Below are 15,298 nucleotides of genomic sequence, written 5' to 3' on the forward strand. Positions count from 1 at the left end.
TGTCTACCTACATTTCCCCACGTTTTAAACGACCATGTAACGATGTAATGACCGCAAAAAAATCGTTACACTACAGATATCGTTCACATTCCCACACGTATAATGTGTTATCGTTCGCTTAAAAAAAATCGTTAAGTGCTCGCTAACGAGCGGTCGTTGGAGCGAGTCTATGAACGATAATCGTTCCATGAAATTGGGCTATTATACAGAGTCCCCCATATATCGATGGCTGCCTCAAAGACATTATACAGTGTACAAACACAGAGTCCTGACAGTGGACTATCCATAGAACACTCATAACAATGCTAGCCCCAGAGACCCCACACAGTGCTAACCACAGAGTCCCCATACAGTGCTACCAACCATAGAGTCCCCATATACTACCAACCACAGAGTCCCCATGTACTACCACACAGTAACCACAAAGTCCCCATATACTACCAACCACAGAGACCCCATACAGTGCTAACTAGAGTCCCCATATACTACCAACCACAGAGACCCCACACAGTGCTAACCAAAGAGACCCAAACACAGTGCTAACCACAGAGACCCCACACAGTGCTAACCACAGAGTCCCCGTATACTACCAACCAAAGAGACCCTCTACAGTGCTAACCAAAGAGACCCAAACACAATGCTAACCACACAGTCCCCATATACCACCAACCACAGACCATTGATGAAGGACTATTAATAGTGGAGCATCCATAACAGTGTCAGCTTTAAAGATCACAAAATGCCCACCATTGAGACCCCATATAGTGCTTACCACAGACCCATATACTATGTCACAAAGCCCTCATAGTAAAGCCAGCCCTAGAAACCCCATACAGTGCTCCCCACAGAGCTCCCATAAATTACTAATCACACAACCCTTCTAGCTACAGAGCCCCCATATCACTGACCACCCCATAGACCCCTTACAGTGCTGACCACAGAGCTCCCATAAATTACCAATCACACAACCCTTATAGAGAACTAGCTACAGAGCCCCCCCATATCACTGACCACCCCATACAGTGCTGACCACAGAGCTCCCATAAATTACCAATCACACAACCCTTATAGAGAACTAGCTACAGAGCCCCCCCCATATCACTAACAACTGCAGAGATACCCATATAGTACCAACCATACAGCCCCAATATAAATAGACGTCCCAGGATTCAAGGATTCAATACAATGGCAACCATAAACTTTCCATATAAAACCAACCACACAGACCCTATTATATGGTCAGCCCCGAAGTCCCCTCATATAGTGCTAACCACTGTCGTACAATGTATATATGTTAATCGTGTGATATATTTACAAGGCGTGGGAGGCGTTGGTTGTAGATAGCTTTGTTTACTTTCTATATATATAGTCGTTGGTGGGGGGGGGAGTTGTGTTTCTGGTAAGACACAGGATTTCCCCTTATTATTTAATGACTCAGAAGTAAATGGTCTTCTGAGCATCCCTTTCAGGGATCTTCCAAGTTCTTGTTTTATCCTTCCTTTTAAGGACAAGGAATAAGGGCCGTGTTTTGGGCATAGACAGACGTGATGATGAAGGTGTAAGGGTATACGGGTTACATGTCCCATTAATTGTGGGACTTTCACGAGTATCCATGAAACTTCGGGTCTTTTACCCATCAAGAAGTGTCAGAAATTTCCAAATGAGGAATTTTTTATTCAAATTAAGAAAAAAAAAACAAGAACAAGATATAAATATATAAAATAGTAAAAAAAACATCATTTACCAAAATTTAATTTCCCACGGTTCTGAACAGAAATACAAAAACATCTGGGACCACATGACAGGATGAAACTCTTGAGTTTTGGGATTTGATTGGTAGAAAAGTCCACAGTGTAGTCAGCGCCTTTCCTCACAACACAAGACTTCCACAAAATTAGACTGTGACTAACGAAATTGTGTAATCATATGATTAACCACATCAAGGCCAGATGAGCGAGCCACCCACATAAGACAAAGCGGAAAATCGCTGGACCAGACAAAAGTCGAAGAGGACTACAAGAGACTACTAGTGTGTCACAATGTTAGGGTCGGTAATCGACATCATCGGGCAAGTGTGTGACGTATCCGGGCCTAATAGATGAACTAGAACATGTAGATAAAGAGGGGTGTAGACTATGACGTGAAATAAAAAAGTCTACCAGTCTGGGGCCAGGGACATGTTGGTAAAGATATATTTGTAGAAATTTGTAGAACGAAAAACCAGAGCAAAATGATGGAGGAAGATCGGGGACAAGGTAAATCTACTAAGTAGATGGGGCACAAGGTATATCTACTAAAGTAAGCATATGAAGTTGTCTACAACATTGGAGGACATGCCGATGAAGTGTTGGCCAACTAATCCAAGAGTTTATAATTCTGATAAAGTGTCTTAGGGGGAGATTTATCAAACTGGTGTAAAGTAGAATTGACTCAGTTACCCGTAGCAACCAATCAGATTCCACCTTTCATTCCTTACAGACTATTTGAAAAATAAAAGGTGGAATCTGATTGGTTGTTAAATCTCCCCCTAAGTGTCTATGATGTTTATGTGTTGGTTTTGCAGACTGGAGAATGGTGGAGTAGTGTGTTGGAAGTCTAGAGTACATTGATAAAAGGTTAATATCCATGGGATGTTTACAAGATTGGTGAATGGTAGGACAAGGTACATGAAACGTTGGCTAGTTAGATGTGGTCCTGTAAGAAACAGTGTGATTATCCAAAGGTGAAGGGTCCACCAGTCTAGGGCAGTGGTCTAATAGTCACTGACTGCTTATGGAAGTTCCTAGTCAGCGACCTGTTGTTGGGAAGTGCTTTAGTGAACATACAGACAGTACATAAATAAGTTCATAAAGTAGCTTTTCAATACAAACATATTAGCTGCCAAGTAACATCAGATCAATATAAAAATGTAAAAAAAAAACATATAAAAGCTCCTATAAAAATAACACAGTTTTCACAGTTCTGTCCAGAGTCTCCTGTAACATTAGCAGAGCAGCGACCATTACCAGGTGTCACATACAATGACAAGTAACAGTGAACGTGAAGTTACTGCCCATCACCCACTGCGGGAGCCGCGGGGGGGGGGGGGGTACAGTAAATGTTATCGGAATGTCAGTGCAATATCCAGAACACAATAAATAATAATAATAAGAAAATGAATAATAATAAATAATCACATGTCATAAAACCATAAATATAGTCAGAGCAGATAACGGAAGTGGCGGAGGGCGAGGGGACAGCTCATCAGCTGGGAAAATGGCAAATTAGGTCCCCGACATAAATTATTATTGGGGGAACCATAAAATGACACAGCAACATTTGGGGTACAGGGTAATGACACTTGGGGTACAGGATAGTGACACACTGATACTTGGGACACTGGACATGACGATACTTGGGGCACAGGACATGCCTATACTTGGGGCACAGGACATGCCTATACTTGGGGCACAGGAAATGCCTATACTTGGGGCACAGGACATGCCTATACTTGGGGCACAGGGCATGCCAATACTTGGGGCACAGGACATGCTGATACTTGGGGCACAGGGCATGCCGATACTTGGGGCACAGGACATGCCTATACTTGGGGCACAGGGCATGCTGATACTTGGGGCACAGAACATGCTGATACTTGGGGCACAGGGCATGCCGATACTTGGGGCACAGGACATGCCTATACTTGGGGCACAGGACATGCCTATACTTGGGGCACAGGACATGCCTATACTTGGGGCACAGGACATGCCAATACTTGGGGCACAGGACCTGGCGATACTTGGGGTACCTGAGTATTTCATGCATTTTCCCAGCTGAGCGTCCCCTTCCTCCTTCTGCAGCTTACAGTACATAGTGTATGAGTCGGCAGTATTATTCCTAGAGCAGGGAGGAGGTACCCACAAGTACCAACCCCCAATACTACAATTGTCCCCACTTTCAGTCATGGAAACGTTGCAACATGGTGTACTCCCTCACCGCCCGGAGCAGGGTTTGTTCCATGGCACGAAGAACTTGGTACATCTGCAGTCGAGCACACCAACCGCGGGCACTGCCCCATGGGAGCTCCGGAGGCGCAGCTTTGTTGTGATTGAGTCCGAGTATCGACATCTATAAAAGATTAAGTATTGTTAGACATTTCCTCAATTCTATTACAGAACAATATAAAAGACCCCTTCTCCGTGATGTCACCAATGTGGTCTGAGCCCTTGACTGGAGGTCAATGATGATGCCGATGAGATGAGCCCCCTTTATATTGACTTCTGTGGTTGTGATTGGTCACTGACCTGTCTGTGGATATGATGTAGGAGATCTCGGAGGTCTAGACGAACACAAGTGGCGCCTCTTTTGAGAGGTGGTGGTGAGCCTTCCTTGGTCTCCTCCTTCTCCCACTTCTCTAGTTCCGCCAAATACACGGGATAAACCTGGAGGGTATCACTAAGGAAGGTAAGTCGTTCACTTGGCTAAAAAATAAGAGATATTTAAGGTTTAGGGAAGACGCTAGAGGTGAAAAACACAAGGCCTGGACGGAGAGCAGCCGAGACTCACCTGTAGCTTCAGCCAAGAAGTAAAATTGATGGCAACTGAGGTGAGGTTAAGGGAGGGGCCTGAGGTGCCGGTGAAATCCAGGTGCGACCCAGGCAATTTCCATTTACGCTAAAGACAAACAGGGCATTGTTATTAGGACAATTGTCTGATTGTGGTAAAAAATAACAGACATTGAGTCGGCAAATATTAGCTACGGAGGAGACCTTCAGGGGAACAGATGAGCTTTGTTATCTCTAGAGATGAGCAAAACAATCTGGCACAAATAAAATTTCTTCCAAATTTCTCCCCAAAGTTGTCAACAATTCTACAACTTTTGGAATATTTTTTTCAGACTAGCCTCTTAAATTGGTTACTACTACCACCACCCTACACAGCCACATATCTCCTGTGCTGTCCATCATGATCTATACTGTACTACTAATACTACCACCCCTATACAGCCACACGTTCATGCTGCTGGGATCCAAACCCTTCACCGGGCAAATACAAAACCCCCACCCCCCGGAACCTAGAAGATCTGGACACTCTTGGTTCACAGTGAATTCATTCGGTCCGAATGAAATCCAACAGCCAAAATCCACTCAAAACCAATTTCGGGAAATTCACTTTCCCGAAATAAAAGTAACATCTCGGAAAATGAGACTTGTCACAATGCCAGGTAAGAAGAGTTTGGGGAAAATGCCAAGACTAAGTACAGTAGCATTTTACTTTATGAAGACAGCAAGTATATAGGTCTGTCGTGAAGCAGACCTACCTAGACTATGCTTTTGAGTCAGACAGAACCTAGTCAATGGTATTTGGTCTACTAATCTAATGGGTACGTCCAAGCCCCTCTTTGCTGGTATTCTGGTGTATGGCAGCGATACAACACGATAACATGATATAAATGGAGCCTTAGTTGTCTCAGGTCACCAAGTAAGTAAAAGTAAAACAGGGTCATGTCAAAAATTGGCCAAAGGTCAAAGAGCCTTTAGCCTGGATTGACCCCAACTAGGGATGGTCCGAACCTGCCGAGTTTCTTGTTTGTATGAACCCGAACGCTCGGCATCAGATTCCCGCTGTCTGCCCGCTCCGTGGATGGCTGTGGCTGTATCCCAGTTTTCCAGGCGGTCCTCCCGCTGGATCCGCCCACTCCACGGAGCGGGCAGACAGCGGGAATCATTACCGAGGGTTCGGGTTCGTACGAACCCGAACCGAACTCGGTTCGGACCATCCCTAACCCCAACATTATTAAAATATATGGATGGCCCCCGAGTTCGTTGGACACCATGTGATGTTACATTAGAGAAATTGCAGCTAAACCCATGGGGTCATCTGGACTTAGGGAAAAAGACCAGGGGCTGTCCAGACTGGACAATCCCTTAAATATAAAGATCACATTGCACCACGCTTGAAATCTTGTGATTTATAGTATAAACCAGAAAGAAACCATTGCAGAATAGGGGGAAGTTAAAATGAGTGTCACAAAATATGCATGAAAAAAAAATTCTGTCATTACCAAAAAATCACATTGCCACCATAACGTGAAACTCTGAGCAGTTAATGATACAAGGCTATGGATGAGGGTGGTCACTTACATAGTGATGGGTCAGCAGTCTGCTCTCCCGTAACAACTTCCTGGACAATTTTAACGTCTTGTTGAAGTCGTGGCCAAGGTTGAAGCTCTTCGATGTTGGGCTGTTGCTTACAGGAGCCCCTTCCACTGCCCACCCCAATACCACTCCATAGAATATTATGGGCAACCAAAATCCTCCTGTATAGGTAGAAGAGTGTATCAGTGATAGGACACAGCAATCGTCTTACATAGAAGAGCCCTTCCTGCCCTCTCCTCCTCGAGTCCTCCTTCCATTTACCCTACAATAAATTTATAGCCAGCTTGCTCACCTTACATGTAGGTCTCCTTGGCTCTCTCCGCCTTGTGTCTATCTCTTTGCTTTGCTATCTCCGTCTCGTAGACAGTCACCACCCCCTCCTTTATAAGTCAGCATTTTTCTCGTTACTCTTTTAACTCTCTTCCTCTTCTCATCTCCTTCCACATTTGTCTATCGGCAGTTTGTTAAAACTTTAACAATTTCCTTCCCTTGTGATGAGTAGAAGACCATTAAACCCGTAGAGATTTAGCCGTTCTGTCTGCAGACTCTTTCCTCTCTACTTTCCTGTATTTATTCTACATGTTGATAATTAGACTTCATGAGCAAAGTTTACTACGAGAGTTTTTGTTGTTTTTGGCTCCCTCACACCCATGCTGGCAATGGGTGAAGAAGAAAGCTACTGCTCCTCACAACCTCCTATGGTGGATAACAATGGAGACTGGTAGATATTACCAGCAATGATCTCCCTGAGTGGACAATGTCATTTGGATATTGCCTATTACGACCAGATGGTCACTCCAAGAGACCACTGAAGGTGTGAGCCTCCTACCTGGAACCATGGCATGCATCTTGAGTGTAGAACGTGTCCCAGGATCTGCTCTTCGAGTGATTGTGCTCTGAAGTCTCCATCTCTGGTATTTTATACCCTCTAACTTTCATTTTTGAAACCAACTCTGGACGACTGAATATCTGTATATTACAAGAAAGCTCTCTCGGAGATTCCCTCCTTCCTTATTTCTTTGGGGTTTCCTATTCTCAGTATGAGGTCATGGTAAGATTATACGAGATGAAGGAACTTTGAGACAATATCGTTCCAACCATTATTGCCATCGTTCTTTAGTCTCCGTCCTGCGGTACATGTCTATGTCTGGCATCCTTTACACTGTGGTCTCTCACCACCAGGAAGTCAGGAACCTCAGCCCTATGCAATGGTGACCAATGGAGATGGTCTAGTCACATGGATTACAAGACAATTGCATTGCACATTCTGTAACGTCAGAAGATTTCACATACTGAGGACCAGGGACAGACGCAGACTACTAAGGGCTCCTGTGCAAACACAGATAGAATAAATACAGACATGGAGAGAAGTGACTGCACCTCTCACCTATGGCTGACACTAATGCCTCTCGGCTACATTTAAAAACCAGCACCAGGATGTTGGTATATAATTTGATGAAACCATATTGCCCCATGTACCATGTGCAGGTCTTCTGGCCCACGAGTCCCTACACTAAACAACACTGTGTCGGTCAGCGACTGCCAACCCTGCAAGGCAAGCGCTAACAGGGGAGGGGGGCCACAGAATGGCCCTGCAACCCCACTGCTACAGGACCAAACCCCATGCCCTTCCCCCCCCACACACACCCCGCAAGCACTGCCGACAGAGAAGGCGGCTGCCAAGCAACACAAGTGTGAACAAGATGCTACTACTCACCATTGCACCAGCAGGTAGAATGGGAGAAGGAGGAGGTACTTAGCATATGAGCACAGGTGCCTCCTGCTAATTGGGGTCACATGGGTCTTACCAGGAGGATTGCTAACCACTCAGAAAGGGGAGAACATTTAAAATACAGACCTAGAGAAAAAGGAGCGGCTGCACCTCACACCTATGGCTGACACTAATGCCTCTTGGCTACATTTAAAAACCAACACCAGGAAGTTGGTATAAAATTTTATCAAACCATATTGCCTCATGTACCTGCTGGTGCAGTGGTGAGTAGTAATACCTTGCTCACACTGGTGTTGCTTGGCGGCCGCCTTCTCCACTGGCGGCACCTGCGGGGTATGCGGGGCCATGGGGTTTGGTCCTGTAGCAGTGGGGTTGCAGGGCCATTCTGTGGCCCCTCTCCCCTGTTGTCGCTTGCTTTGCAGGGTTGGCGATCGCTGACCAGGAGACCAGCACGTGGTACATGAGGCAATATGGTTTGATAAATGATATACTAACATCCTGGCGTTGGTTTTTAAATGTAGCTGAGAGGCATTAGTGTCAGCCATAGGTGTGAGGGGCAGCCGCTCCTTCTTTTCTCTAGGTCTGTATTACAAATAGAATAGATAATCATAAGACATGGCTGCTATCTCTTCATTCCCCTACAATGATGGGTGACCTCCCTTATAATATAAAGTAGTGAAGGGGTTAATGGTAACATCCTTGGTGATCTGTAAAGATGGTTATAGTTGCATCTCTGGAGGTCTATGGCAGCAAAAAGGTTAATGGTTACCTCATTGGTGGTCTAGGGTAATAAAGGGGTTATTAGTAACATCCCTGGTGGTCTAGGGTAATAAGGGTTATTAGTAACATCCCTGGTGGTCTAAGGTGTTAAAGGGTTATTAGTAACATCCCTAGTGGTCTGGGGTAATAAAAGGGTTATTAGTAACATCCCTGGTGGTTTAGGGTAATAAGGGTGATTAGTAACATCCCCGGTGGTCTAAGGTATTAAAGGGTTATTAGTAACATCCTTGGTGGTCTGGGGTAATAAAAGGGTTATTAGTAACATCCCTGGTGGTCTAGGGTAATAAAGGGGTTATTAGTAACATCCCTAGTGGTCTAGGGTAATAAAAGGGTTATTAGTAACATCCCTGGTGGTCTGGGGTAATAAAAGGGTAATAAGAAACATCCCTGGTGGTCTAGGGTAATAAAAGGGTTATAAGTAACATCCCTGGTGGTCTAGGGTAATAAAGGGGTGATTAGTAACATCCCTAGTGGTCTAGGGTAATAAAAGGGTTATTAGTAACATCCCTGGTGGTCTGGGGTAATAAAAGGGTCATTAGTAACATCCCTGGTGGTCTAAGGTATTAAAGGGTTATTAGTAACATCTCTGGTGGTCTGGGGTAATAATAGGGTTATTAGTAACATCCCTGGTGGTCTAGGGTAATTAAAGGGTTATTAGTAACATCCCTGGTGATCTAGGGTAATCAAAGGGTTATAAGTAACATCCCTGGTGGTCTGGGGTAATTAAAGGGTTATAAGTAACATCCCTGGTGGTCTAGGGTAATCAAAGGGTTATTAGTAACATCCCTGGTGGTCTGGGGTAATTAAAGGGTTATTAGTAACATCCCTGGTGGTCTAGGGCAGTAAAGGGTTAAGGGGTCAATATGAGAGGACTCTTACTGCCACATTGCAAGGGAAGCTGCCACTGCCACTATTCATTGGCATTGTAAAGAAATACATCATCAATGTACCCACCCCAGCCACCACTAGGGGGCGCTGACTGGGGAAGCCCTATGATGGGATCATTTTTGGACAGTCCTTCAAGGGAAACCTAAAATTACCCGTAACACTTGGTCAGTGATTAAACTTTTTATAACTCCTGGGCATTCACACTCCGACAAATAGTGGGATTCAGAAAGAGGAACCCCGCATCCGAAGCCTGAAGAATGAGAGGGCTAAAAAAAAGCATCAAAAAGAAAGTGAGATGGAGGGAAGAGAGGTTTCAGTACAGTCTCTGCACGTGTGCACTATGGAGACTGGTGCTTTCTACCGCCACACTGCTGACTAATGTGTGATATTTACTGATCCCCACACACTCTCTGCAATGTGCTGCATCAGGGTTCTCCGGGGCAGGTACAGCTGGGGGGGCTATGCTGAGATAGTTATAACCTTATATAGGAGCAGTATTATAGTAGTTATATCCCTGTATATAGGAGCAGTATTATAGTAGTATATTCTTATATATAGGGGCAGTATTATAGTACTTATATTCCTGTATATAGGGAGCAGTATTATAGTACTTATATTCCTGTATATAGGAGCAGTATTATAGTAGTTATATTCCTGTATATAGGAGCAGTATTATAGTAGTTATATTCCTGTATATAGGAGCAGTATTATAGTAGTTATATTCCTGTATATAGGGAGCAGTATTATAGTAGTTATATTCCTGTATATAGAAGCAGTATTATAGTAGTTATATTCCTGTATATAGAAGCAGTATTATAGTAGTTATATTCCTGTATATAGGGAGCAGTATTATAGTAGTTATATTCCTGTATATAGGAGCAGTATTATAGTAGTTATATTCCTGTATATAGGAGCAGTATTATAGTAGTTATATTCTTGTATATAGGAGCAGTATTATAGTAGTTATATTCCTGTATATAGGAGCAGTATTATAGTAGTTATATTCCTGTATATAGGAGCAGTATTATAGTAGTTATATTCTTGTATATAGGAGCAGTATTATAGTAGTTATATTCCTGTATATAGGAGCAGTATTATAGTAGTTATATTCCTGTATATAGGAGCAGTATTATAGTAGTTATATTCCTGTATATAGGAGCAGTATTATAGTAGTTATATTCCTGTATATAGGAAGCAGTATTATAGTAGTTATATTCCTGTATATAGGAGCAGTATTATAGTAGTTATATTCTTGTATATAGGAGCAGTATTATAGTAGTTATATTATGAGCAGTATTAGTATATAGTAGTTATATTCCTGTATATAGGGGGCAGTATTATAGTAGTTATATTCCTGTATATAGGAGCAGTATTATAGTAGTTATATTATGAGCAGTATTATAGTAGTTATAGTAGTTCCATTATAGTCCTGTTGTGGGATCATCTTTTCTGGTCTCACCAGAATACACCTGCCTGGTCCCCATCATTCTTCCTGTAGGATACCTCCCCCACCTCCCTCATGTCTGAGGTGAACCACAGTGGTTACAGTCAGTTTTCTCAGTAAAGAAATCTTGAGAATGTGTCATTTACTGCCTGTTTCGAAGCTTCCTTTGAATTATGGCCAATGAGTTTCTCAATCTAAATGCATTTTAAAATATAGGAAAAATCACTAAATTAAAAGACAAAGAAAGACGAAACATAATATATGCTGTGCTAGGGTGGTCTGCAACATTGAAGACAAGGAAGGTTATGATCCCTGGTGGTTTAGGTTAATAAAGTGGTAAATGTTAGCATCCCTTGCACTCTAGAGGATTTAAAGGACACCTGTCACCCCCCCGTGCCGGGGTGACAGGCTCCCGACCCCCTGTTAGATCCCCCTATACTTACGTGATCCCGCCGGGTCCCGCTTCCTGAGCCGGCCGGGTCCCGGAGATATCAGCGCCCGAAGCCCGGCGCGCACGCTGAGAGATGATTCCGATGCCCATAGAGAATGACGGAGCATCGGACTCCCCATTCATTCTCTATGGGCGTCTGACTCTGCTGTCAGCGCGCCGGGCTTCGGGCGCTGATATCTCCGGGACCCGGCCGGCTCAGGAAGCGGGACTCGGCGGGATCACGTAAGTATAGGGGGATCTAACAGGGGGTCGGGAGCCTGTCACCCCGGCACGGGGGGTGACAGGTCCTCTTTAAGAGTTAATATTAGAATGTGTGTAGTCTACGGTATTAAAGGGGTTAGTGTCAGCATTCTTTTTTGTTCTAAAGTAGTGAAAGGCAAACATGGGGGTCTAAAGTAGTGAAGACGTTGATTTCATAATCCCTGGTGGTCTAGAGCTGTGAAGAACATAGAATCCCTGGTGGTCTAGAGCTGTGAAGAACATAGAATCCCTGGTGGTCTAGAGCTGTGAAGAACATAGAATCCCTTGTGGTCTAGAGCTGTGAAGAACATAGAATCCCTGAGGGTCTAGAGATGGGAAGAACATGGAATCCCTGGCGGGGAGAGGTAAGGTATCAGGTGTTTGGGCAATCGTTTGCTGTTGGCCGCGCATCACTATTACACATAGCAATGTGCGGCTGGCGTCCAAACCTAAACCAACAATCAGCCAAAGATCCTTTCATTGGCTGATCATTGTCTCTATTACACGGAGCGATAATCAGTGGAATTGGCCTGATTCGGTAATAGGGCACTTAGAGTAGTGAAGAGATTAAAGGTTAGGATCCTGGATAGTCTAGAGTAGCTAAGAAGTTAGAATTCCTTGTGCTTTATCATATTGAAGAGGATAAAGTCAGCATTTGGTGGTCTAGAGTAGTAAAGTTACTATTAGAATACAGTACCAATATAATACACAGTGCATACATATAAGTATAGACAGGGGTGATTCTAGCCTCTCTGCTGCCCGAGGCGAACTATAGAATGACGGTGCTGATCTTTTAGGAGATGGTCCCCCTCTTCCCCCCTTATAGATGGTCCCCCTCTTCCCCCCCTTATAGATGGTCCTCCTCTTCCCCCCCTTATAGATGGTCCCCCTCTCCCCCCCTCCCTTATAGATGGTCCCCCCTTCCCCCCCCTTATAGATGGTCCCCCTCTTCCCTCTCTCCCCCCCCTTATAGATGGTCCCCCTCTTCCCTCTCTCCCCCCCCTTATAGATGGTCCCCCTCTTTCCCCTCCCTTATAGATGGTCCCCCCTTCCCCCCCCTTATAGATGGTCCCCCTCTTCCCTCTCTCCCCCCCCTTATAGATGGTCCCCCTCTTCCCTCTCTCCCCCCCCCTTATAGATGGTCCCCCTCTCCCCCCCCTTATAGATGGTCCCCCTCTTCCCTCTCTCCCCCCCCTTATAGATGGTCCCCCCCTCTCCCCCCCCCTTATAGATGGTCCCCCTCTCCCCCCCCCTTATAGATGCCCCCTTATAGATGGTCCCCCTCTTTCCCCCTCCCTTATAGATGGTCCCCCTCTTCCCCCCCCCTATAGATGGTCCCCCTCTCCCCCCCCCCCTTATAGACAGTCCCCCTCCCTTATAGATGGTCCCCCCCTTATAGATGGTCCCCCTCTTTCCCCCCTCCCTTATAGATGGCCCCCCCTTATAGATGGTCCCCCTCTTTCCCCCCTCCCTTATAGATGGTCCCCTTCCCCCCCCCTATAGATGGTCCCCCTCTTCCCTCTCCCCCTCCCTTATAGATGGTCCCCCCTTATAGATGGTCCCCCTCTTCCCCCCCTACCTTATAGATGGTCCCCCTCTCCCCCCTCCCTTATAGATGGTCCCCCTCTTTCCCCTCCCTTATAGATGGTCCCCCTCTTCCCCCCCCCTTATAGATGGTCCCCCTCTTCCCTCTCCCCCCCCCCTTATAGATGGTCCCCCTCTCCCCCCCCCTTATAGATGGTCCCCCTCTTCCCTCTCTCCCCCCCTTATAGATGGTCCCCCTCTCCCCCCCCCCTTATAGATGGTCCCCCTCTTCCCCCCCCCTTATAGATGGTCCCCTTCTCCCCCTCCCTTATAGATGGTCCCCCTCCCCCCCCTTATACATGGTCCCCCTCTCCCCCCTCCCTTATAGATGGTCCCCCTCTTTCCCCCTCCCTTATAGATGGTCCCCCTCTTCCCCCCCCTTATAGACAGTCCCCCTCCCGCCCCTCCCTTATAGATGGTCCCCCTCTTTCCCCCCCCTATAGATGGTCCCCCTCTTCCCTCTCCCCCTACCTTTATAGATGGTCCTCCCCCCCTACCTTATAGATCGTCCCCCTCTTTCCCCCCTCCCTTATAGATGGTCCTCCCCCCTACCTTATAGATGGTCCCCCTCTTTCCCCCCTCCCTTATAGATGGTCCCCCTCTTTCCCCCCCCCTATAGATGGTCCCCCTCTTCCCTCTCCCCCTACCTTTATAGATGGTCCTCCCCCCCTACCTTATAGATCGTCCCCCTCTTTCCCCCCTCCCTTATAGATGGTCCTCCCCCCTACCTTATAGATCGTCCCCCTCTTTCCCCCCTCCCTTATAGATGGTCCCCCCCTTATAGATGGTTCCCCTCTTTCCCCCCCCTATAGATGGTCCCCCTCTTCCCTCCCCCCCTACCTTATAGATCGTCCCCCTCTTTCCCCCCTCCCTTATAGATGGTCCCCCTCTCCCCCCCCCCTTATAGATGGTCCCCCTCTCCCCCCCCCCTTATAGATCGTCCCCCTCTTTCCCCCCTCCCTTATAGATGGTCCCCCTCTCCCCCCCCCCCCTTATAGATGGTCCCCCTCTCCCCCCCCCCCTGCACAGCAGATAAAACAAAAACAAAAAACAGCACACAACTCACCTGCCCTCCGTTCCCCCCGTCGAGCCTCTCTGGTCTGGTCCCGGCTGATGTGCGGCTGCCCGGGGTGTCCCGTCCTGTCCCCGGCAGCGCGCGCATCAGAGAGCTCCCCGTGCGCCTGTGGCTGTGACTTCCGGCGCACGGGGATCTCTCTGATGCGCGCGCTGCCGGAGACAGGATGGGACACCTCCGGCAGCCGCACATCAGCCGGGGGACTAAGGCTGCATTCCCACGTTCCGTGATCCTGACGGATCACGGACGTGGAATGCATTTACCGGAGTCCCCCCGCGCCCGGGCAGTATCTGTAATGAGATGCTGTGAGCGGGGGAGACTGTATTCATAAGCGCCGCGCGGCTGATTTATTACAGCGCGGCGCTTATGAATACAGTCTCCCCTGCTCTCAGCATCTCATTACAGATGCTGTCCGGGCGCGGGGGGACTCCGGTACATGGTACGATCAGTGGCGGATTATAATGTGGGCGGCCGCCCGAACCGCTCATATTATAATCTGCCACTGAATGCCGCCCCCATGAAGACAGCTGGTGGCGACGCCTGAGGCAGACGACTCAGGTCGCCTCATGATTGCGGCGCCCCTGAGTATAGAACACATAACAGAACCATTCAGTACTGATATAATACTGCCACACAGTGCATACATATTAGTGTAGAACACAGAACCATTTACTATTGATATAATACTGTCACACAGTGCATACATATTAGTATAGAACACATAACAGAAGCATTCAGTACTGATATAATACTGCCACACAGTGCATACATATTAGTGTAGAAAACAGAACCATTCAGTACCGATATAATACTGCCACACAGTGCATACATATTAGTGTAGAAAACAGAACCATTCAGTACCGATTTAGTACTGCCACACAGTGCCTACAAACACCACACCTCCCAATGCTTCCTGCTATTGCAATGGCTGCTGAATCTATTACAACATTGACCATAACAGGAGTAG

This window comes from Dendropsophus ebraccatus, chromosome 9, assembly GCF_027789765.1.
Source record: "Dendropsophus ebraccatus isolate aDenEbr1 chromosome 9, aDenEbr1.pat, whole genome shotgun sequence".
NCBI classification, from domain to species: Eukaryota; Metazoa; Chordata; class Amphibia; order Anura; family Hylidae; genus Dendropsophus; species Dendropsophus ebraccatus.